Raw genomic sequence first — 26,186 nt, 5'->3', positions numbered from 1 at the left:
TGGGTGTTGAATAGCATACATTATTCTAAGAGAGGCTTTATCAGAACATACATTTTAGAGTAAATTTGGGTTATTCTTATCAAAACATGCACGCTATTGAAGAAATTCCTCCTCCGGTAATCCAAAAAAGGCTGATAACTTTGTATCTCCATGTCTTTGGCACACCTTCTGTAAGAAGGGGGTAAAAATGCTTCCCAGGGGCTGTGCTGTTGTCAGCTCATCAGATACGTGAGGCACATTTCCATAAGTGGTTTCCATGATGGGATGATGATAAGGGAAGTCATGGATTATAATGCAATTCATTTCACTATTGTTCCTCTTATTGAGTCCCATTTAATGGATTTATTTCTCTTTACAGTGTTATCTTAGTGCTTCACAATACAGTATGAACTCTGCATTTAATTAATAATTTAATTAATATTCCCTTTGTCTTTTCACAGGATTGGTAGGAAAAATATAAATACAAGATCTAGGAGTTGATCACGAGATACCAGAATGAGGCCACTTCCAGAGTAAAGTGTTCCTCATTGCCTTTTGTTTCATTCTTTTGCTCACTTAATTAGTTTCATTCCCTTTTGTGCATTTCAACCTACTGTAAAATTACTGTACACTTACGATATTTTCTACAGGATAAATTAATATTGCCAAAATCCAAGTGGGGATAAATTAAGTATGCCCTCGAACTGCTAATATCAGCTATTTCCTTAATTTTTGAGGCACTGACTGCTGATATGGGTTTAATTGAATCCATTTGGATAATATGTATATTCTTGTACATAGACATGCTTTGCTTTCCTGAATTATCTTAATACGTGTTATACCAACTATGACTGTGTCTACAGGGAAAATATATTACTGAAGTTGTTATTTAATAATTAATCAGATATTAATCACAGTTTTTTGTGTTTCCAGCCAGCTCAGGCATTAATGTTTTTTCAATATTTACCGAGAAGTGACATTTTATATAGAAACATTTTTTCCAGTAGATAGAAGTGTTGAAAATGTATATAGACAAAAGCTCTTTATTTCTCACCATTCTACTCAATAATTCTCTCTTCATTTTTTGCAGTGCATAAAATCTGTTAGTTTGATGAGCACTTTCAAGAATATATATATATATATGGCTTAGAACATACAACTCTCATCAAAATCTGTTTAATTTCAGAGTACAATTCACGTTTGCCATTTTTAATGACAGCTGTTATTTTTAGGCCTCCAGTTAGCTTTAAATCTCTTTAACCCCACTCCCTCAGAAGTGGGTTTTTCCCCCTTCTTCTTGCCTTCATTCCAAGTTTTAGAATTTGTTTGATTTCAGCAGACCCAGCTTGTCCAAACAGCTGCAGCAGATGCTGGCCTGATTATCCAGTTGCTGAGGCTGGCTGAAAATAGGCATATTTAGTGAAGTGGAACAGGAGGGGATCAATAAAACTCCTCTCTGTGTCCTTAGCACAGTACCTCATACACTGTGCTTGTGTGCTACACAAAAAGCAGCACTGTAAAAGCAGGAAATAACCTCCAATTGTCTCAAACAGACATTAATCACTTTGTTTAATATTAGCATTTGTACTTGATACAAGACCAGCCAAGACCCAGTGCAAAGCCAAGAAACAGAGAACGATGGATGCACATGATAAATATTAACTAACACATTTTTAGGCTATAAACTCACGTTGTGTCCCTCTCTTCCTGAAGGACTTATTTTCCAGCCTAGTAACTGTACACATGCTGTCCCACAATGGTTCTCCTCTCAGCTATTTTCTCACCTCATGGTATCTCCTCCCTGAATCTCATCCAGAACAATGCTATGTGCCCATAACAGCAGCAGTATTTCAGAGGAGTTTTGGAAGTCCACTGAAACAGCTAATTAATATCCTGTTCTTTTCCCTGGGAATTTCAGCAGCATAGTAAATCAGGTGGTGAACAGGGACGGCGGTGCAAACAGCTGTTGTGTGTGGAGCTGACCTTTCTGGTGAATAAATCACACGCAAACAGCCATCCCTGCAAGGCTGCTGGCATTACCCTGCTGTTCCCATACGCCCCTGTGTACTCAGCTTTTTGCACAGTAGAAATGAAAAGCTACAACAAGAACACATAGGATTTTTTATATCCATCAGGAATTTTCAATACATAGGATTTTCAACCTGAGTTTTCATTTTGCTGTGCCCCTTTCTGTTTACTTCTTTCTGCATTTGGAATTCTCACCTTGTAGCTTGTATCTGAATTCTCCAAAGGCTTTCCAGAGGATACCAAGAAAGTTAAACCTAAACTCTGTTTCTCTAAATGACAGAAGGGTCTTAATGATTTCTGTTCCCAAATCTTAGCACCACTGGAGAACAATTTTGTTTGTAAATTCCTTTTCCTCCTAAATACGTGGGATCAACCAAAGCTATCTTACCTTGTTTGCATGTTACCTTCATTACTTCTCAGTACAACATAAAGTAAATTTTCCTGAATCTTGTAATTGAAGAATTTAATAGAATTCTGCATAGTTATAAAAGTTATAAAGGAGTACATTCATTCACAAGTTTCATAGGATTTTCTTCTGTCTCCTTTGATCCTCTATACACAAGAAGTATGCAAGTATGAACTCCAGAAATCAAGAAACAACCCTCCCTTTACACTTTTTAGGTTCCTAAATGAGCACCTTAACTTGTTTTGGAGTTTCTCAGTAAGGTGAAATACACGTCTCTGTCATATCCAGACTTCAAGCAGACAGCAGATCTTCTCATTTGGATTTTTCTCATCACATTTGGAAGGACACGCTCTGCTGAAAATGAATGAGGTTTAAGATCCCAAGCCAGTTCCAGTTTGAAGGTCACTGCCCACATTTATCACCTCTTAAAGGCCTCCCCAGAATCCATAAAAGAAAAGCTTTTCTAGATGTTTTCTGAGAAGAATGGAGTAAATTAAAACTTGGTACAAGTCAGCAGCTTCCCAGATGGCTTATCAGAATATTTAAACCATTGCAGCAGCCTCTCTTTCCCCTCAGAAGGCAAAACAGCTGAATAGAATAGGATGAAGAATCTAAGTATATGTTGAAAATGCTTCCTTTTCAGTGAGATTTTACTAAGAAGCAAACATTTAACTTGACTCACAACCGGGGAACTTGCTGAAGTGTGCCATTAATCATCTCCTGGTAAGATTGCTGTCCTGAGGTGCTGCCTCAGGACCACAAACCCCGTAGACCAAACACCGAAGGGCAAAGGACCTGCTCCAAATGGATCATTCCAATAAATATCCAGCTTGAGAGCTGCATGTGAAAGCTCACTTATACCCTGTAAATATCTGCATTTTCAAATACAACAGAGGTGTCTTTTCAAACAAGAGGTGTGTGCATAAAGCAATAACTGCAGAGCACACCACTCTAATCTGCTTTGCGAAGTCAAAGCTAACAAGTTACAAAGAGACTGAAATCCTATCCTCTACACCACGAGCCCAGAGGAATAAGATGCATTCAGTTTACTTTATTAAGAAAGGTTATTAAACCAATCAATCCAGGAACTAGGACTTCTATGAATCAAAAACAAGCACTGCTCCTGCACGTTGCAACACCCTATATGTCCTTTAAATTAACTTTTAAATCACAGAAGTACCCTATCTACAATCTGGCTTCCAGAGCACAGCTCTATGAAAGACAATTTTTAAGTAAAACTTGCACAAAAGGAAAAAATAAATGGTAACCAACCATGTTTTGACACAGGCCACTTTCTCTTCGTCAAGTTTGCTCAGAAGAATCACAGTGGAGCATAAAAGGATGCATCACAAACTCCCAGCACACTGACTGATTGGAAAGTACATTTTGAAAGACTGGCCACTATATCCACTAAACTTTTCTTACTCCTACCTGGACTTCTTTAATTTCCTCAGGGTTTTTTTTAGAAGAATGATAGTCTTCAGAGAGAGCAGACTACAAAGGTACGTGAAAGGAGTAGGGCTGCAATAAATCCCGAGGAGAAATTTTCTGTGGAAGAGAACTAAGCAGTAGGACATGAAAGACAGGCAGCTTCTCAGATGCAGCACAAAGCTGGAATTATTTAGACCAGACAAAACACTGACAAAAATGGATTAGATGAGAAGTAACAAGGTCAGAAATAATACAGATGCAAGAACGTGGTTATTTAAGGCTCTTTCACTCTGGATCGCTGGCAAAGACCATCTTGGTGATATTCTGGGTTTGACTTCTCTTGAGTCCCTGCCCATCTGTTAATTCAGAACCCTCACAGCTGTTCCCAAGGGCAGGCAATGTTCCCCTCCGTGTGACACAGCCCTGTCACCCCGACAGCTGTGCTGAGGTCTCCTCACACCGTGTGCCCTCCGCGGGGCCTCTGCCGGAGCTCCTGGGGCTGCGATTCGCGGGTGACCCGGGGCTGTGCTCCTCAGCAGGGTGGTCAAACACAGCTCCAGCAGGGCTCCAGCAGGGCGGTCAAACACAGCTCCAGCAGGGCTCCAGCAGGGCGGTCAAACACAGCTCCAGCAGGGCCCCAGCAGGGCTCCAGCAGGGCGGTCAAACACAGCTCCAGCAGGGCCCTAGGAGGGCTCCAGCAGAGCTCCAGCAGGGCGGTTAAACACAGCTCCAGCAGGGCCCCAGCAGAGCTCCAGCAGGGCGGTTAAACACAGCTCCAGCAGGGCTCCAGCAGGGCCCCAGCAGGGCGGTTAAACACAGCTCCAGCAGGGCCCCAGCAGAGCTCCAGCAGGGCCCCAGCAGGGCCCCAGCAGAGCTCCAGCAGGGCGGTTAAACACAGCTCCAGCAGGGCTCCAGCAGGGCCCCAGCAGGGCGGTTAAACACAGCTCCAGCAGGGCTCCAGCAGGGCTCCAGCAGGGCCCCAGCAGGGCTCCAGCAGGGCCCCAGCAGGGCCCCAGCAGAGCTCCAGCAGGGCTCCAGCAGGGCTCCCCAGCAGGGCTCCAGCAGGGCGGTTAAACACAGCTCCAGCAGGGCCCCAGCAGGGCCCCAGCAGGGCTCCCCAGCACACAAACCACCAAAGGCACTGCTGCTCCCGGGTGTGTGTGCTGGGATGGGACACTGCCCTCACTCCCGTGCAAGGCAGCGCCGTCCTGCCTTTCCCGCTGGCCAAGCTCACTGAGCCTCGTGCGGCCGCAGCACGGCAGAATGGAGCCCACTGCCTGCACACCTACTTGTGTTAGCAAATTTAGTTATGTTAACACACCTGCACACCTATTCGTGTTAGCAAATTTAGTTATGTTAACACACCTGCACACCTATTCGTGTTAGCAAATTTAGTTATGTTAACACACCTGCACACCTATTCGTGTTAGCAAATTTAGTTATGTTAACACACCTGCACACCTATTCATGTTAGCAAATTTAGTTAACACACCTGCACACCTATTCGTGTTAGCAAATTTAGTTAACACACCTGTTGCCATGAATTTTCCTGGTTTGCTAAGCGTTCATATTAAAGGAGAAACGTGCAGTTTCTCACGCTGGTGAATTGTAAACACAGGACCATGTTTTGTAAATATTGGCAATGTTATGAATACTTTCTCCAAGACAAGGGGAGGTTGAATGACAGCCTCCTGGACCAATGTGACAGGAGAGGTGGCGATACCCTTCTCCAATCCATGGTCACCTTGCCACAGATATATAATGGAAAAATAAACTAAGGGCAGGGTCTTCTGCCCTGCTGCTCTGATGCACCCAGATCTGTGTCCCCAGTCTGTGTTCCTGGTTGGGCCTCCACGGTGATAACTGGCGCCCAACGTGGTCAAGTTGCAAGCTAGTGAGGAAAGAAAAAAGAAGAAGAAAAAAAAAAAATCTGCCTTCTACAGCTGCAAAAAGAAGAAACCCACGATGTTCTCAGAAGAACGATTGATGATGGAACTGCTCCACTCCTTTTTGTTGTCCTGTGACGCTGACTTGACCAGGAAACACGTGAGAGAAATATTTAGCTGGGGAAAGAAACTTGGAATTTTTTATACTGCTGAAAAGGCACTTTATATTGGCCCATGGAGAACCCTGGGAAAAAGCCTTTTCTCTGCCGTCCTTGACGGAAACTCTAAGGCAGGCACTCTTTTACGGGCATGGACAACAGTCTTCCCACTTCTAAAAGAGGCTGGAGAGGACTTTGAAGTTGATTCTGGGCTTTCGACAGGAAGCAGGACTGGCTCCCCTGTGAGCTCCGTCGCTTCTGACGAGGATTGCTCTGATGCAGGGTTAGAGCCGATGCAGGAGACCCCCACCCCCATGTCGGGGGTTGGGCGCGCCCAGCGGGGTTTTTGGAAGGGCGGGGAAGCCTTTTTCGGTCCGCTCCCCGCGCGGTTTGCCGGGCGGGGAGCTGGGGTGCCGAGGGGGCGGAGCGCTCGGCATCGGGTCCCACGCCGAGCGCGGGGGATCGCCCGCGCCGCCCCGGGCCCCCGTGCCGCCGGCCCCGCCCCGCTGCCCGCCGCCGCTGCGGGGTCCGCCCTGCAGCTGCCGCGCGGAGCCGCGCCGCCTCGGGCCCCCTGCGGGGAGCCGGGGGGGCCGCCGTGCGCCGCCTCCCCGGCCCGCCCCGCCCCGCCGCGACCTGCTCCGCGCAGGATTCGGCAGGCGAGAGCGGCGGGGACGGCCCCTCCTTGCCCCGTCCCCCCGCCGCGCCAAATGCTGTGCGCGGGGTCGCCGCCGCCGGCGGTCTGTGCGGTGCCCGCAGCGGAGCCGCCGCCGCCGCCCACCGCGCCGCGCCCCGCCCCACGCGTCCGGTGCCGGTCCGGCGCCACGGGGGGAGGGCTGGGCGCAACGCTGCCCGCTGCTGCAGGGCCACCCGCGATGGACAGCCCCCCCGCGCCGCCGCGCGGCCCCGCCGCATGCCCCCTCCGTTCAGAGGGGACGGGGCCGAGCGCTGGAGCCGCAGAGCTGCTGCCGGCTCTGGCCCCGGCCACCGACCCATCGGCTGATGGAACAGGAGCTGAAAGCTGTGGCCGATCGGCCACGCCTCCCTGCCCAGCGCGACAATCGCCCCCCCCGCTCAGAGAGGAGTCTGAGCGAGTCACTGTCCCCCGCCCACCCCCCCTACGGGGCCGGGTCGGCGGTGGGAGATGATAACGGGGAAAAAGCGTTGTCTGATGTGCACGCTTTCCCTGTCGTGAAATCGGATGAGGTTTTTAGTTCTGCATCCCAGGTGAACCAGGCTGCTGACCTAAGAGAGCTGCTGCCTGAAGATGCAGCTTTGCCCGAGCCAGTTCAGGGAGCTGTGGACGTGGTTCCACAGCATCATAGCCATGATGACCCATCATGGGCAGTCCCGCTTCCCTTATCAAGGGACGTGGCAGAAGATAATATAAGCTTCACTGAGGCAATTCAATGGATCAGTGCAGAATTTGAGAATCTGATCTTTCCTTATGTAATAAGAGGTCTTGCAACAATGATGCTTGAACCTCAACAGGTTTTTACCTTTGAAAGAAATTGGAAATTCCTAGCTGGACAAATGGCTGTCGAAAATAGCCACCTGCCTCGAGATGATCGCTTGTTTGGGGTCGGAGTTGACCTACTTATGGGGAGGAGTCAATATGCTTGCCCTGATGTGCAAGCTGGCCTTTCTTTCAGGGTTTTAGATTCGTGCAGATACATAGGGATATCTGCATTGATAAAAACCAAGTTATCCTTCTCCCCAAAGGAAGACTTCTTAGACATAGCACAGAAGCCAGAGGAAGCTTTTAATGAATTTATATCGCGTCTGATGCATTTTTTAAAGACGAGAGTCGAGGATATAACTTTGACAATGATAATTTTGGAGCAATTAGCAAGAAGCCATGCTAATTCTGCTTGCCAGAGGCTCCTGGAAACCATTCCGGAGACTTCTAATATCCTGGAGATGGTCCAGACCTGTGCAGTTCTAAACACCTGTGATTCTATGGTGATTACCCCAACAGCTGCTTCACAGCCGGCTGAACAGAGGCAGAATGCTGGACATGAGACACAGGCAGATATTCAGCCTAGTGGAGAACAGGAAAAGGAGGCACAGAAAGTGACTCCCTTGTTTTTCTGCGCACAAGGTGTGGGTCCAGACCATACTGCAGAAACTTGCAAAGCAGTGGGTCATGATGAGCCCACGCCAAGCCCGAAAACTCGGAGGCGAAGAAAAAGACGAAGACGTCAGGGGGACGAAACAGTTTCCCAAGCTCTAGAACAAGAGCAAAATTCTCTGGCTGGTGTACAGCCATCATCTCAAGTGTAGGAAGTGTTGATGTTGCCACATAGCTATGGTCAGTTTTCCTTGGACCTTGCAGTGGGTTTCTACGTCCACATCCTATGTTGCATGCATTCTTTGAGAAAAAGTCAATTGCTCAATTTGTGTTTTCTAAGTTCTCTATCCTCAGGTTCTGGGATCCATGCTAAGAAGGCGGCCGATGAAAGTCTGCTGAGCTGCCTCAGGTGCATTGGACTGATCCCATTTAACCTTGTGCATCCTGTGCCACCCTAGTGCCACCCATCACAGAAGCCTCTTCGAGATCTGATTGACATGGACACAGACTGGCATCCTCTCCTTTCCTATATGGCCTCCATAGAGACTTTGGATCCTGTGGAGCTGCTGGACAAGGACAGACTGAAGCAGTGTGATGCTGAGAGCCAGTGGACTGTTAATCATGGACTCAGAGGAATTGTTTGCTACGGCTCAGTTTTATGTATGGTAGCCATTGTGACCTCTGTGGGGAAAGTGCACGTTGTTTGGGGGTTGTGGTTTTGGGACAGAACTTTTGGGGTTCAGAATTTTGAATTGAGTGATTGATTTTTCTTGGAATGCTCCTGCCTTTTGCACCGTATATTCCCTTGTATCTTATAAAAATTTAAAAATATGAGGGTGTTGGTTGAATTATGTTAGACTATGCTCGAGATATTTTGAGCAAGTTATTGCAAGGGGTTCAGGGTGAAACCCTGGGTAGCAAAGGCAGAATCAGACCAACATGTAGCCCTCACACCGTCACCTAAATGAAGGTCGGTGAACTTTATACAGGTTTTTTTTTCTTTCTTTTTTCCTGTCATAGAATTGTTCATTTTTCTTTTTTTGTTTTCTTTTTAATATACTTAAAAGGGTGAGATGTTGCCATGAATTTTCCTGGTTTGCTAAGCGTTCATATTAAAGGAGAAACGTGCAGTTTCTCACGCTGGTGAATTGTAAACACAGGACCATGTTTTGTAAATATTGGCAATGTTATGAATACTTTCTCCAAGACAAGGGGAGGTTGAATGACAGCCTCCTGGACCAATGTGACAGGAGAGGTGGCGATACCCTTCTCCAATCCATGGTCACCTTGCCACAGATATATAATGGAAAAATAAACTAAGGGCAGGGTCTTCTGCCCTGCTGCTCTGATGCACCCAGATCTGTGTCCCCAGTCTGTGTTCCTGGTTGGGCCTCCACGGTGATACACACCTGCACACCTATTCATGTTATCAAATTTAGTTATGTTAACACGCCTGCACACCTATTCATGTTATCAAGGCACTGTACTATACAGAGTCCTTTTTGAAAAGAGAAACCCTGTTTCTCCCTGGGAACAAAAAAATCTGTTTAATATGTTTTAACCTAAATAAAACGGCCAGTTTGAGAAAAATTAAGTAATATGTCCAGTAAAATCATGACATGCAATTTTAAGCTACAGTGAGCTGAGTGAAATGTGGCATAGGAGCCTGCATTTTTTATTAGAGTTCATTAATCTTGTTAATGACTTATTGAATAGCATGGTAAAAATTGATCCCAGTGGCTACATTGTTGTCTGCTTTAGCAACCTCTCCCAACAGCCACGTTGAACTGACAGAGAATTTCCCCAGTCCCTTCTCTGCAGCTTTGCAGGGACACTGCAGCACATGTGCTTCATGGCTGGCCATGATTTAAAAGGTCTCATTGTTCTGAACTGAGCAGGAACAGCTATTTTTCCCTCTTTACATGGATAAAAGGAGTACATGTACACATATAAGTAAGTTACCTATGAATGCAAACCACCAGATTTGCTTTCTCTAGTTTGCTGTCCTGAGTTAGGCTGAAATTCTAGTTCTAAGGTAGACTATTTCAATAAATCTTACATATAACAAGAGAATCTCTGTCCCAAGCTTGAGAATTGTAAGCACACACCCTGTTTGAGGAAGGGATTCCGGCAAGACAGACCCAATGAATCTGATTTTAAATGAAGAAGAAAAAGCTGGCCTAGGACTACTTTCTGGTAATGCCTTTGCTGCCCAACTTGTCATACACATATTTGTCTTTGCAATAAATTTAGTGAATAGCAAAAGTGAACACACCCTCTCATTTATAATTCCTTGTTAAAATGAAATTTTGACATATTTAAGAATAACCTGGATACAACTGAACACAAAACTTCCTAGTACACTAATTAAAATTAATTACTTCAACTCTTCTTTCTAAAATAAAGCAGGAGCACTTGACAGTATCATTAAATACTATCAATACTACCAATTATCAACTCACAATTTTAGGACAAACGAAAAAGGAGTACAATTTTTCCCTTAAAAAGGGACAGACTTTGTAATAAAGACAAAACCAAACTACTTCAGGTAATATATCACTACAGGAAATACACTTTTAACTGTATCTTAATTAATTTAACTCCACTAATGATTAAATTAGTAGCACTGTTGCTTTATATTAAAAATATATATTTATTAAAACTGGAATCTATATTCTAAGAAATGTGATTCTTTTATTCAGCAAGGCAATGGTCTTTTTAGCTTTGTCATACCAACTATGAAGTAGCTTTTTATGCAAAGTCTTTGGATTTTTCTAAATTCTCCAAGCTGATCCCCATTCCCTCAGTGGGTCAGAGTCTTCTCTGAATTTGTGGACTTTCCCCAGACATATTTTGTGGAAAAATGAAGCAAGAAATCACCTCCATCTAATTTCTCTCACCACCACTTCATCATTCATACTCTCATTCATCATGTTCCATGGGCACCCAAGATTGAAATAACAATAGATGGCAATTAATAATTGACACGTCCAGTCACATTTCATAGATTAGCTTCCATTTTAGCTCAGAGTTTTCTACCTCGTGCTGCAGGTTTTGTATTTCCCAGTTTCCTCCTTGCCCTTTTTGCTTATGGAAGTCAAGGATCCTGATAAAATGCTGAAGTCAGTGATATGCCTGCACAAGCAGTTCCCTGGAAAGCACGCCATGCCAATTGATTTGTAGATGATCCAATCAGCAGGAATAAATACACTAATTTATTGTAGATAAATAGGAATAAATCAAATGTTTGCCAGAGTAGCCTCAGCAGATGGAAACAAGCAAAAGCTGCTCACCTGTTGCGACTGTGTGAGAGGGAGGATTCACATTTCACTAAAATACCACATTTTATGTTCTTGAGATTAATCCCATTACTCTCTGGCTGGAATCCCGATGCTGCTCCCATTTGGTGGACAGCACATTTAATCACATTTTTATACGGCTCATAAAGCAGATGAGGTCTGTGTGTGCCAGAAGTCCTGTGCTGCCCCAGCTCCGTGCACTGGGGATGGAAGGGGCTGTTTGGAAGTTCTTTTCCAATGGCTGAGGGCTGGGTGTGTGCCCTGCTGTGGGCCCTGTGAGGAGCGGTGCAGGGCTCCTCGGGGGGGTCTGTCAGGTGTTGTTCGGGTACCTCCTTGCACTGTGTGAGCCCCAGCACAGGTCCCTGCTTCACCTTTGCCATTTCAGCCACGATCAGTCCCCCCAGAGGCTGCAATGGCTGCAGTGCTGCCCCTTCACTGCAGGCTCTCACTGCGCTTCAGCAGCACTGCCAGGGGAACATGCACTCTGCTTTCCACATCCTTCTCTGCTCAACATGGGAAGCACAATGGGTATTTACAAGATGAAGAAAACTTTAGAAATGTACTTACATAAATTTTATTTTCTTTGCTTCCAGTTGGGTATCTTTTTACTGAAAATAGATGGCCTCTTATTTACTCTCTTGCTGATCTTCCACTTTAAATTCTGCATTACCCTCCAAATCTGTACATCGTTCCACCTATGTTTCTGCCATGTGCAGCCAGATCTCATCACCTCACCTGACAGTCCTCACATAATTCAAGCTCCCTTTTAGCACCATGTTTAACTAATGCCACTAAACATTCTTCATTTTCAAAAATAACAAAAAGCTCCTAAAGATATTTTGCTACTATTGAAAAGCAATTTTCCTGGTGTTTTACATTTCTTACAGATAATGAAAACCAGTGTAGCTCCACTGAGTTACTGGGAGCACCTCACATCTAACTTGATGACAGCACGGGCAATCGTTTCTGTATTAATCTCCCACTGCACTATTTCTGTGCAATTCCCGCAGGGACAGCAGAGATGGAGGGGATGCTGACAGCCCTAAATTCTCTCCAGGAAGTGGAGAAATGGACTGCATTTACACTGGTGCTACAGATCACCTCCCACTGAGTGCAGGAGGCTGAGACACGTCTGACTCCTCCTGATAACCTTCACCTCAGAGGAGCAATTCAGCTCTGCGTTACTGCCAAAGGGTGGGGAAAATGCTCACCTGTCCCGAGGGACTCACCTGGATCTCTGCAGAAACCCCTGCCAAGAGGTGAGAGATGGAGCTGTCACAGCTCCGCTGCTGTCCCTGGGTCACCACAGGGAGAGAAACAGTTTCACAGATTTAACAACAGAACAAGGGGAAAGGGGGGCAGGGGGCAGACACAAATGGAAGATCTAAAAGCCCACCTAGAAAAGACACCAGTGGATTTCATATAATGGCAGTTGCAAATTAATTTATAACCAAAGGGTTATAAAAGGGTTAACCAAAGGCCTATGAACAAAAGCATAAACCCTTCACACACGTACAACAAGACATTCAAACCAATTGAATCATCAAAAGGTAAGAACGCCTGCTCAGAGCTCTGGTTGTGAGCCAAGGGCATGTTTGTTTGGATCAGTAACAAAACACAAGTTATTCATTGTGGCTGCTCATGATGGTAACTGAGCTCACTTCTGTCCATATGTCAGGAGCAGAATTGGATTTTCCGTGTCTGCCTGAGCTTTTTTCTACATCAGGCTGTGGGCACATAGTTGTCAAAACAGTAAAGATAACAGAGATGGAGAACAAATTGATTAGGGCAGACCTGCAAGAGATTGGCACAGGAAGAACCAGCTGGGAGAGGACTGGGATATTTCAAGAGGTGAACTACAAGACAGAATGCAAATTTAAATGGATGTTTACTTTCCACAGTGTTTTGGGTCTTCAGGCAATTACTGGCAACACTCAGCAACACTTCCAAAGGCAGGCAGTAAGGAAGGAAAGCACCAGCGAGCACTTCAGGGGCTTACAGACAGTTGCAGGCAATTTCAGTCCTTGTGTGACAAGGTACTAATTAATTGCTGGCCTGGAAAGGGAATTGCAGCCTCTTTTTCCTGAAGTCTGCATACTTCTGTGTAACAGCCCAGGGACTAGAGAGATTTTTACTCCCTCTCTTCTGAACTGGCAGAAGAGTGCCCTCAACGTGTGCTCTGCATTTCCTGGGTATTTCTTGGACAGAGGGAATGGACACTGCCCTGCTTTTGGCCACCTCCCCTGCTGAAGGGAGATCCTTCCTGGACCTGTTTCAGCAGGAACATCCAGTGTGGTTCCTTCATCAGGAACTGCTGAGCAACACCGAGCCAAACTGCACAGCAGCCTCCCAGAATCCTCATTTCTCCATCCTCACTGAAAGTTCATCCAGAATTAATTCAGTACTTTCCACAGCCATGTAGAAGAAGCATCTTCTTCTTAATAAACACAGGCTTAAATAAATCTAAAAAGTAAGTTTCTGAATTACATTTTAGGTAGGATTTTCAATTAAAAAATAGCTATAAAAATAAAGACAAGGTTTGTCCCACTGCATTACAGTCTCTCAAACCATTCAGATCCATAAATGATTTAATCAAGATTCATCTACCAGACCTTATTTCCACTGGATAATTCCATCATTGATTTGATACAAGAAGCAATTTTCATTAATAACCACAATATTACACTGATTATTTATTTTATAATGAAAGCAGAAAAATATCAAAACCTTGCCAGAAACTGATATTAAAGGCTTTCTAAAGCCTCACATTTAAATAGATGTAAAACAGTTTAACTGTACATATTTGGTAATGCAAATCCAATGGTTTGAGAGGAATTCTCAGATCGTGTAAATTATTCCAGGACTGTGGAAATCTAATCATAAAGCATTCTTTTCCCCTCTGCATGATTAGGAATTGCGAGGATACTTCTCGGAGCTGGTAGGGAAAAATATAAAAAGAAAAGAACATATGGCATCACTTTCTTCTGGTTCATTTTTATGTCATAGCTCATGTACAGCTTCATGGACCACATTCCTGGGCTCTATTCAAATCTAATTCCTGTGTGCAAGTAAAAGAAGTAGAAGTACTCTGTGAAAACAGTGGGTCCAGGAGTGAAAACTTGCAAGGTAAAGAGAACAACTAAAGCACAAGATGGGAAAAAAAAGAGAAAAAAACCCCCCACAACAAACAAGTAAAAAGAGAATGAACTAATTAACATTCTAAGGATTAATTCAGCCACGCAACATCTGTTTGCACATGTCCCTCTGCTGAGATCCAACGTGAGGGCTTGTGCTGGTTGGCTTTGAAGCTGTGATTTATTATCCAAGGAGAGGTTCTGCGTACAGATTTTGATTGGGATTCTGGATATCTTGGTAACAGAGGGACCCCGGGCCCCTTGTAACTACTCTTAATTCCTTTATTTTCACTTGACTTGTGTCCATACAGCATTCTCTATTCCTTGTTGAAAAATTCCCCACTGGGCACACTTACTGTTTATGTTCTATTTTAAGAACGTTAAATGTTCCATCCCTCATCTGCTTTCCCACAAAACAGGGCATTTTCATTCTCCTTTCCTGTAAATGCTGCTACACAGCCAGCCAGTTACCTAAAATCAGACCAAGCCCTTACCCATTTCTTGAATTCTTCTGCACTTGCTCTTCCCCTAATTGAACAGTTTGTTTTCTAGCAGCATCTTTCAAATCCTGTTCCTACAGGTGCAGATCAGATCCCGGGTTCTAACAGTAAAGAAACCATCTGCAGCACTGTAAGAAATATTTTTTAATCTGGAAAGTTTCTAAGTCCCCTGCTTGCCCTCCTGATTATAAATACGAAATATGAACTATTTTGAAATCCAGAGGAATGTTCCTGGCAGATTTCTCTGTGGACACGGCTTACAGATTTCTACCAAAGAATACCCACGCAGAAATTTGTCTTTTAGCACAGCAAACCTGATAAATTCACAGTGACTACGGTGAGTAAAAAATGTCGAGTCAGTAATCAGCAGCAATAATTCCTGCCCACACAGAGCTGTCCTTGGAAATCAGCAGTCAGGCAATTTGGTGGGTTCTCAGCAATGGTGGCACTGATGGTTTTTAACTGCACCTACCATACGTGGAACAGATTTTTCAGGCTTTCAGCACCGGCCTACCTAGACCTCTTCATGAATAAAGTTATTTTCATTAATGGACTAAACGAATCCCACCACAATTAGTCAGTGGCTTGTTTGCCTAACTGCAGGTAGCACAAGCTTGCAGGTCATTAACTGCTCTCCCACTAGACCATGTCATGAACACAAGCAATAATGATGTTTTCCACTGCTCTGTGTTACTTCACTGAGCACCACAACTACAAGATAAAGCGTTGAATTGACAGCAAAGTCATTTCATCTCACCCACTCCCAGCTAAGCATTAGTCAGGCTCTCACTTGGTCATCGTATCAAAATAATTTCCCAGAAAAAAACCCTAAACTTCTGACTGCTGAACAAATTGAAGCAGGAAACAGCATTTTGTATTTCTGAAGGAATAATTGATTCTGTGCCTCTGTGGCTGCTGGTCAATACAGCAGTAATTGGAATCATCATGACTAATGCACAGATCATTTTACAGGCCTTTCTTATTTGCATGAACATCTCCTCAGCTCCCCTGTGGTGTACTGGGCCAGGATGTTGCCCCCATTCTTGGGAGAATTAGCTGTCAAGCTACACATGCAGTTCTTATTAGGCAGGGAAAAAATTAATATGTATGTATTGTGCTTTAGATTATTAAAAGCATAATTTAACTTGCTATTAGGGTACCATTCTGAGTGTGTCTGTCTAATTACATGGGCCTGCATAGTAAAACCAAACCCTTTTTGTTTCATCCTGTGTGTATGACCAGTCTTGACTGCCATTTTTATATCTAAAATGAAGGATTTTCAAAATACTGTCCACGTTGTTACTCCCCTTTTGGAAGTGCCAGTTTGGGCCTCTGGCATCTCACTGCTCACTTTTGCAGAACCTGAAATAAAAGCCAGGGTACTCTGTCCTTGTCAGAAACAGACATTATCCCACCTCCTGCATAAATCATGTGTTCCTCCACATCTTCTGAAACTCTCATATTTATTAGCAGACAAATAATCTGTTCCTCAAAGACTTTAATGCATTCCCTTGCCCTCGACTTGTACCGCAAAGCAATTGTGATTCCAGTTGTGTCACTGTTAAATATGCCATTAATTACTTCAGGAAGATATTATACCATACTCAGAACAGACTGTAAACATTTTATATCATTAGGTAATGCACTGAGGCTGTTTTTAATGCCATAACAGCTCTATTTATATACTGTGTTGCATAATTAGCTACTAATGAGGCTCTAACTTTCACTGCTGTAAGGCCTAGGTATCTTTTCCTCTTTCAATGAATTCATTTTTGCTGTCTCATTAACACACTAAAAAACCTGCAAATCGTATTTTAATTAAAAGCTAAACTGCCTCTGTCTGGAGACACTAATGAACAGATGCACTCCAAGGGAAACACAAGACCTTTGTCAGTCGAGGACAAACACCTTGCCAGGAGAGCAGCACAGGAAGATAACACAGCTCACTCTGATTTTCAAGGGCAGGCTCTTCTCTACTTTCTCCCTTCCCCCACCCCCTGGATTTTCTCCTTTTGTATCTTCAGCAAGGCTGCCTACCCTCAGATTGACAAATTGCAAGCTAGACCTAAGAAACAGCAAGACTATCTTAAAATCGTGAGGTGTGTGTGTAATTTGAGCCTTCCTGATGCTTGCTGTTCCCGTCAGTCCTCTGTATCACATTTCCTGGCTTTTCTCTGGAGCTGCAAGGGCTAAAAACACACCAGCAGAAACTCATCTCACTGCATGACTTCACAGCCATGGCAATAAAATGATGAGCGCTGACCACAGAGCTTCATTTCCTGACTTCTGAGGGCACTTCATGCAATTCATCAAGAACATTCTCAAATCCATCAGGCCATCAGGTAGAAACAGGGTTTGAGAAATACTGGGGAAGGAAGAGCATCCCACTGATCTTATCAACACACATACAAGGGCAATTGATTGTGCAGTGTTCCAGTGGCAGAAACAGAGACTCCGATCCTTAAAAAGACCTCTTAAGGCAAGATAAAAATAAAACGGAAAATGACATTCAGAACTAATGTTCCTCACTGTATTAAAGCACTGTGAAACATCCATCTACAAGAAAATGAGCCAGGAGCAGGACAGAATAAATAACAATACACGAGAGAAGGAAACAGCACTTTTGAAACAATACAGACAGCTCTAGAAATATTCGGGAAGAAGTTCCCGTAAGATCCTGCAATTAGTGACAAAGAAGGGACTGCATTATTCTTCCTGGAAACTGCTGGTAGGAGCTGTATCAGAGAAATACCGTGGAGGAAAGATCATCATGTGAAGATTTCTGGATTAACTGCCTGCCTCCCTTGCAAACACAGGATTCTGAACTTGCTGTTCTGCCTCACTCCTTAGGATGATTGGAAGCTCACCTAGCAGATAACACCAGACCCTATGCACTGCCAGGAGTTCTGGTTTTTAGTCTTAAATTCAGGTACTTCTTTCCCTTCTCCTTCATGTGAAGAGTTCCTTAATCTCTTATGAAGGGTTTTCCTAATATTAAACTAAGTGGCGGATATTAGGAATGCTTAGCAGCCTATTCTCCCTAAAGATGAAAATCCAAAGTAAGCCAACTTAATTAAGATTTAATTCCCTTTAAATCACAGCCCAAATTTCTCTCGCTGATCAATTATTTGCGGCATGAAATGATTTACAGGACACAGGGGCAGATTAATTTAGGTGACAAAAGTGATTTCAGCTCTCATCAGAGATATTCCATCCTGTTTGTAAAAATTCACCTTTCAAAGGTGAGTTGTGGCCTGCTTACAAGACTCTGTGTTCTGACTTTGATATTTCTTCACCCAGAGCCCCAGTGCCATTTTCATTTATTACAACCCCTTCTCCCTTCCTGCTTGAAGGGATCGTTCTGAAAACTGTGCTTTAAAAAAAAAAGTATCACTGCCTTGGAACCTGCAAGAGTCTTCCGAGGCTGCTGGAAAAGTACCGGCTCCTTTCAAACACCTCACACCAAGGCTCTGCATAGCAATAACGCTGCAGTGAACGAGCTCTGTCCCTGCCTTCAGTGGAATAACTCAACACAAATGTTGGGGTTTTTTTCTGCTGAATGAAAGATTGTGCAATTTAAGCAGCAAATACACAAAGATGACTCCACAGTTATGTGAGAACATTTTAACTTCTGGATACTACTTTTTAAATCTCTTTCTTTGAGCTTCTGGATCCTGCAATCAGAGGTAGTAGCAGCTGCTAGTACTTTACTTTTTTAAAGAAATAAGTCTTTCTGCCAAAAAAGCAAATAATAAAAACAAAACCTTTTTTCTCATGATCAACTATGAAGGCTGAGCAAATAGGATTAGAGCAGCAAGCTGGCCTTTAGCAAAAAAACTTTTAGAAGTATTTTAATGTATTCCAGTTATCACTGGAGAAGGATATGAGACAGTAGTCTTCAGCCCAGACTTATGAAGAAGAAAGAGTCATTTAAGAGGATCTATATCTTTACTCTTCGAAGATTCTCTTGAATTATGTACCATCACAAATCTGGTCTATTACAAAAGCAAGAAAATTGCTTTAGGAAGCATTTCCCTCTCTCTCTTGTTGATGAGGATTATCTGTTTATAAATTACAGGATGAGTAGCTGACATATTTTATCGAGTGCTTCTCATAAATCCCAAAGAATCTTGTTCAATATACTACCAGACGATGATTTTTAAAAGCTCAGGAGAGTTTTCATTTCAGACATATGTGTGTTTTAATGAGTCACAGAAACAATGATGCAAGCACAACACCGTGTGTGAGGAAGTGCAGTTCAGAGCAACAGCTGCAAGAAAGCACGGTTAGAAAAACCAGAAAACATCTGAAATGTGGACTAAAATGTGCAACAAAGGCTAGGGCTCTGTACCCACATTTAGGTGATCAACAAGTTTATCCAGCACTGATAAAGGAACAGAAGTTGTTTGACATTAGCTGCGATGCACCAGTTAAACCACTCATTTCCAGTCTGTGTCCATGGATTGCTTTTGGAGTCCCAGGAGAGACTTTGCTCATAAAAACAATATTACTTGTCAAGAGACTCAAACTAAAGCACACAGCTCTTCCAGCAAACCAGTAGCAGATAATTAGAGTTTCCCAATGTCTGCTGTACAGCCCTGAACACTGGAACAGCAAATTGCATGAAAAGAACCATTATCAGCAAACACTTTAACAAATAAGGATGGAGTTGGTATTTTTCACATGAGTAATTCTTATACTTGTCCCAATGTCATCTGATTATGCTTGAAAAATGTCATTAATCAGTGGGACTTCTTGTGTGAATAAGGGTAACCCTCCTGAGAAGCTGAAGAATTCATTCCCTGATAGTTAATTTTAATATACAATGGGAGCATTTCAAATGGCCTATTTACACAATTTTAATCTGAATAAAATAGAAAATGTCACCTCAATGCTAATACAACATTCCTGTAAATTATGCACATTTTTAAAGCTAATGAAGCTGTCATTATCTTATTAAAATTTGGCACGGCAGTTATTTTTAAGTTATCATTGTGACTTTTAAAATATTTTGCAATTAAATTACTTTAATTCATTTGTATTACTTGTAGGCTTGTCTGAAAACTGTTTTTTTTATCGTTGCCTATTAGGATGAATGAGAGTGCCACGCTTTATTACACATGTTCAATCACGTTCATAAACGAGCCTGCCTTTCCCACATCGGTATGGATTCTTTCAATCCTGCTCTCAGTGAGAGCAGAAACTAAATTTCAGGTAATTTCACTGGAAGCAGATCTAAAAAATGAATTTATGCTGCTAGGAACAAGGATCAGAAATTACATTTACCACTGTTTTTCAATCATTTACTATGTATGGAACAAAAAGATCACAGATACCCTGCTTTTGATTTAGCTAGGTAAACCTAGGTCAGGCCTTATCCAGTATAAAGACACATCTCTTCATCTGAGGACTTTGTCTTTCCCTTTATTCCAGTGCACATGGTCTGTGTGTGTGATCAGGAGTGCACAAACACAGCAACAGTGTGCACTGCTGCTGGGCACCACAACGAAGGCAGCCAGAAGTAATCGCAGTAAACTGTGCTAATTACAATCACACACGTTCACCCCGCGGCCCCTGTCCCTGCACAGCCTGCGGTGCCCCAGCACAGAGCCCAGTGCCTGTCCCAGGGGAGGGAGCCCTTTCTGACACAAACCCCACCTTCAGCTGCCTGAGGAGACGCTGCTGCTGTCACACCGTGCCACATCAAACCCCAGGCCACAGGCCCCTCCTGAGTCCAGCTGGGTACATCAGCACTGTACAGTCCTGTCAGTGTCGTGAGCCACAACCAAACCACTCCCAATCAGATCTTACACGCAAATTCCCTTCCCTGGAGACAAATCTGGGGAAATATTCTGTTCCTCTCACAGGCAAGTGATGGATTAGGCAGCCCCAAAGGATGTGCTGGCTCTGTCCTGATGCTGTTGTGCTGTTTGCTTTCAGATTTAGGCAGCTTCTCAGCAAAGACCTATGAGTGTCATTTGCTGCTACCAACACAGACAGCTGGAAAAGGCCCCTGAATAATGGGGAGCTTTCAGTCACCAGAAAGACTGAAGCAGCAATTCAAGATTAATGGGCAACTAGGGAAGAAAAAGGCCTGCAATTAATCAGATGCTTCAGTAATTCCTAACACTTTTTCTTTGATTCTGCTTTCCTCAAGAATATGTAAATGAGACTTTAAAAATACACTTAATAATTTTTTCTTTGTAATGAAGATAAAAATTCTGCTGCTAAATGGGAGACACTCTTGTAAGGACATTAAAATGCAGCTGGAAGGTGTGGTGGTATTTGCTGTTTGCTGTGTCACCATGTATTTATTAGCATGGCAGCTGCCACTAATCAAACAGAGGAAGAAAGCCAAGTAAAAAACATTTGTTGATTTCATCACTCAATTAATATTTTGAGAAGAACTCAGCTAAATCACTGTCCAGTAACTCTGCTTATAAAAAAACTCATAGAGAGGTTTATGGGAATACCACTAGATTAGAAAAGTTCTTTGCACGCTTCATTAAACTTAAACAAGATACAAGGTAGTGTGGTGCACATACAACACCTTATTTCACAAGAGGTTGGAGAAGTGGAAATTTTCTCCAAGACAGCATAAACACATGAATGGAAACATTGCCTTGCAGAATGAGGAACTAGAACACGCTAAGCTGACAGATGTAAATTCAAACGTTCACACAGATGTCAAGGTGAACGTGGGGTTTGTTCTCCTACACTGGCAAAGGTTGTAACTGAGAGCATCCCTGAGATAAATGCCATGAAGTGACAAATGCCAACTGCTTATTTGCCTTTGAGGATTTCAAACACAACCTGCCACATAATCTTAAACCCCCCTGGTTTTCTGTTACACCCCTGGAACAGCAGCAAAGTCCCCAACTCTGGAACAGTGTGACCAAGAGACATCCCCTGAAAGAGCTGCTCTCCTGGCCTGCCCTGAAGCAGGCCTGAGTGAGAAAGGCCTTTGGAGTCAGTAAGGGGTCAACAAGAAACCAGCCATGCTAAGGACGGCAGCACCGAGTGCTAAGGACGGCAGCACCGAGTGCTCTAAGGACGGCAGCACCGAGTGCTAAGGACGGCAGCACCAAGTGCTAAGGACGGCAGCACCGAGTGCTAAGGACGGCAGCACTGAGTGCTAAGGACGGCAGCACCAAGGGCTAAGGACGGCAGCACTGAGTGCTAAGGACGGCAGCACCGAGTGCTAAGGACGGCAGCACTGAGTGCTAAGGACGGCAGCACTGAGTGCTAAGGACGGCAGCACCAAGGGCTAAGGACGGCAGCACTGAGTGCTAAGGACGGCAGCACCGAGTGCTAAGGACGGCAGCACTGAGTGCTAAGGACGGCAGCACCAAGGGCTAAGGACGGCAGCACCAAGGGCTAAGGACGGCAGCACTGAGTGCTAAGGACGGCAGCACTGAGTGCTAAGGACGGCAGCACCGAGTGCTAAGGACGGCAGCACTGAGTGCTAAGGACGGCAGCACCAAGGGCTAAGGACGGCAGCACCAAGGGCTAAGGACGGCAGCACTGAGTGCTAAGGACGGCAGCACCAAGCGCTAAGGACGGCAGCACTGAGTGCTAAGGACGGCAGCACCGAGTGCTAAGGACAGCAGCACTGAGTGCTAAGGACGGCAGCACCAAGGGCTAAGGACGGCAGCACCGAGTGCTAAAGACGGCAGCACCAAGTGTTAAGGACGGCAGCACCGAGTGCTAAGGATGGCAGCACCAAGGGCTAAGGACGGCAGCACCGAGTGCTAAGGACAGCAGCACTGAGTGCTAAGGACGGCAGCACTGAGTGCTAAGGACAGCAGCACTGAGTGCTAAGGACGGCAGCACTGAGTGCTAAGGACAGCAGTATCACCGTGGAGGCCCAACCAGGAACACAGACTGGGGACACAGATCTGGGTGCAACAAGAGCAGCAGGGCAGAAGACCCTGCCCTTAGTTTATTTTTCCATTATATACCTGTGGCAAGGTGACCATGGATTGGAGAAGGGTATCGCCACCTCTCCTGTCACATTGGTCCAGGAGGCTGTCATTCAACCTCCCCTTGTCTTGGAGAAAGTATTCATAACATTGCCAATATTTACAAAACATGGTCCTGTGTTTACAATTCACCAGCGTGAGAAACTGCACGTTTCTCCTTTAATATGAACGCTCAGCAAACCAGGAAAATTCATGGCAACATCTCACCCTTTTAAGTATATTAAAAAGAAAACAGAAAAAGAAAAATGAACAATTCTATGACAGGAAAAAAGAAAGAAAAAAAAACCTGTATAAAGTTCACCGACCTTCATTTAGGTGACGGTGTGAGGGCTACATGTTGGTCTGATTCTGCCTTTGCTACCCAGGGTTTCACCCTGAACCCCTTGCAATAATCTGCTCAAAATATCTCGAGCATAGTCTAACATAATTCAACCAACACCCTCATATATTTAAATTTTTATAAGATACAAGGGAATATACGGTGCAAAAGGCAGGAGCATTCCAAGAAAAATTAATCACTCAATTCAAAATTCTGAACCCCAAAAGTTCTGTCCCAAAACCACAACCCCCAAACAACGTGCACTTTCCCCACAGAGGTCACAATGGCTACCATACATAAAACTGAACCATAGCAAACAATTCCTCTGAGTCCATGATTAACAGTCCACTGGCTCTCAGCATCACACTGCTTCAGTCTGTCCTTGTCCAGCAGCTCCACAGGATCCAAAGTCTCTATGGAGGCCATATAGGAAAAGAGAGGATGCCAGTCCGTGTCCATGTTAATCAGATCTCGAAGAGGCTTCTGTGATGGGTGGCACTAGGGTGGCACAGGGTGCACAAGGTTTCAGGATCAAACAGGATCAATCCAATGCACCTGAGGCAGCTCAGCAGACTTTCAGCGGCCACCTCCATGGCAAAGATCCCAGAACCTGAGGATAGAGAACTTAGAAAACACAAATTGAGCAATTGACTTTTTCTCAAAGAATGCATGCAACATAGGATGTGGACGTAGAAACCCACTGCAAGGTCCAAGGAAAACTGACCATAGCTATGTGGCAACATCAACACTTCCTACACTTGAGATGATGGCTGTACACCAGCCAGAGAATTTTGCTCTTGTTCTAGAGCTTGGGAAACTGTTTCGTCCCCCTGACGTCTTCGTCTTTTTCTTCGCCTCCGAGTTTTCGGGTTTGGCGTGGGCTCATCATGACCCACTGCTTTGCAAGTTTCTGCAGTATGGTCTGGACCCACACCTTGTGCGTAGAAAAACAAGGGAGTCACTTTCTGTGCCTCCTTTTCCTGTTCCCCACTAGGCTGAATATCTGCCTGTGTCTCATGTCCAGCATTCTGCCTCTGTTCAGCCGGCTGTGAAGCAGCTGTTGGGGTAATCACCATACAATCACAGGTGTTTAGAACTGCACAGGTCTGGACCATCTCCAGGACAGTAGAAGTCTCTGGAATGGTTTCCAGGAGCCTCTGGCAAGCAGAATTAGCATAGCTTCTTGCTAATTGCTCCAAAATTATCATTGTCAAAGTTATATCCTTGACTCTCGTCTTTAAAAAATGCATCAGACGCGATATAAATTCATTAAAAGCTTCCTCTGGCTTCTGTGCTATGTCTAAGAAGTCTTCCTTTGGGGAGAAGGATAACTTGGTTTTTATCAATGCAGATATCCCTATGTATCTGCACGAATCTAAAACCCTGAAAGAAAGGCCAGCTTGCACATCAGGGCAAGCATATTGACTCCTCCCCATAAGTAGGTCAACTCCGACCCCAAACAAGGGATCGTCTCGAGGCAGGTGGCTATTTTCGACAGCCATTTGTCCAGCTAGGAATTTCCAATTTCTTTCAAAGGTAAAAACCTGTTGAGGTTCAAGCATCATTGTTGCAAGACCTCTTATTACATAAGGAAAGATCAGATTCTCAAATTCTGCACTGATCCATTGAATTGCCTCAGTGAAGCTTATATTATCTTCTGCCACGTCCCTTGATAAGGGAAGCGGGACTGCCCATGATGGGTCATCATGGCTATGATGCTGTGGAACCACGTCCACAGCTCCCTGAACTGGCTCGGGCAAAGCTGCATCTTCAGGCAGCAGCTCTCTTAGGTCAGCAGCCTGGTTCACCTGGGATGCAGAACTAAAAACCTCATCCGATTTCACAACAGGGAAAGCGTGCACATCAGACAACGCTTTTTCCCCGTTATCATCTCCCACAGCCGACCCGGCCCCGTAGGGGGGGTGGGCGGGGGACAGTGACTCGCTCAGACTCCTCTCTGAGCAGGGGGGCGATTGTCGCGCTGGGCAGGGAGGCGTGGCCGATCGGCCACAGCTTTCAGCTCCTGTTCCATCAGCCGATGGGTCGGTGGCCGGGGCCAGAGCCGGCAGCAGCTCTGCGGCTCCAGCGCTCGGCCCCGTCCCCTCTGAACGGAGGGGGCATGCGGCGGGGCCGCGCGGCGGCGCGGGGGGGCTGTCCATCGCGGGTGGCCCTGCAGCAGCGGGCAGCGTTGCGCCCAGCCCTCCCCCCGTGGCGCCGGACCGGCACCGGACGCGTGGGGCGGGGCGCGGCGCGGTGGGCGGCGGCGGCGGCTCCGCTGCGGGCACCGCACAGACCGCCGGCGGCGGCGACCCCGCGCACAGCATTTGGCGCGGCGGGGGGACGGGGCAAGGAGGGGCCGTCCCCGCCGGGCTCGCCTGCCGAATCCTTCGCGGAGCAGGTCGCGGCGGGGCGGGGCGGGCCGGGGAGGCGGCGCACGGCGGCCCCCCCGGCTCCCCGCAGGGGGCCCGAGGCGGGGCGGCTCTGCGCGGCAGCTGCAGGGCGGACCCCGCAGCGGTGGCGGGCAGCGGGGGGGTCGCCGCTGCACGGCGGCCCGGGGCAGCGCGGGCGATCCCCCGCGCTCGGCGTGGGACCCGATGCCGAGCGCTCCGCCCCCTCGGCACCCCAGCTCCCCGCCCGGCAAACCGCGCGGGGAGCGGACCGAAAAAAGCTTCCCCGCCCTTCCAAAAACCCCGCTGGGCGCGCCCAACCCCCGACACGGGGGTGGGGGTCTCCTGCATCGGCTCCAACCCTGCATCAGAGCAATCCTCGTCAGAAGCGACGGAGCTCACAGGGGAGCCAGTGCTGCTTCCTGTCGAAAGCCCAGAATCAACTTCAAAGTCCTCTCCAGCCTCTTTTAGAAGTGGGAAGACTGTTGTCCATGCCCGTAAAAGAGTGCCTGCCTTAGAGTTTCCGTCAAGGACGGCAGAGAAAAGGCTTTTTCCCAGGGTTCTCCATGGGCCAATATAAAGTGCCTTTTCAGCAGTATAAAAAATTCC

At 45.5% G+C, this 26,186-nt stretch overlaps 1 long non-coding RNA gene across 1 annotated transcript in view; it reads right to left on the bottom strand.

The window, feature by feature from the left end:
* Nucleotides 1–2,390: 2,390 nt before the first annotated feature.
* LOC134559790 (uncharacterized) overlaps nucleotides 2,391–26,186 on the bottom strand; it is a 53,656-nt gene continuing 29,860 nt past the window's right edge. The window contains exon 3 of the long non-coding RNA XR_010082584.1: nucleotides 2,391–2,767. This is a non-coding gene — a long non-coding RNA (uncharacterized LOC134559790). The remainder of the gene's footprint in view (nucleotides 2,768–26,186) is intronic.

This window comes from Prinia subflava, chromosome 18, assembly GCF_021018805.1.
Source record: "Prinia subflava isolate CZ2003 ecotype Zambia chromosome 18, Cam_Psub_1.2, whole genome shotgun sequence".
Lineage (NCBI taxonomy): Eukaryota > Metazoa > Chordata > Aves > Passeriformes > Cisticolidae > Prinia > Prinia subflava.
The sequence above is the reverse complement of the archived record's forward strand: the minus strand, read 5'-3'. Positions and strand labels throughout refer to the sequence as shown.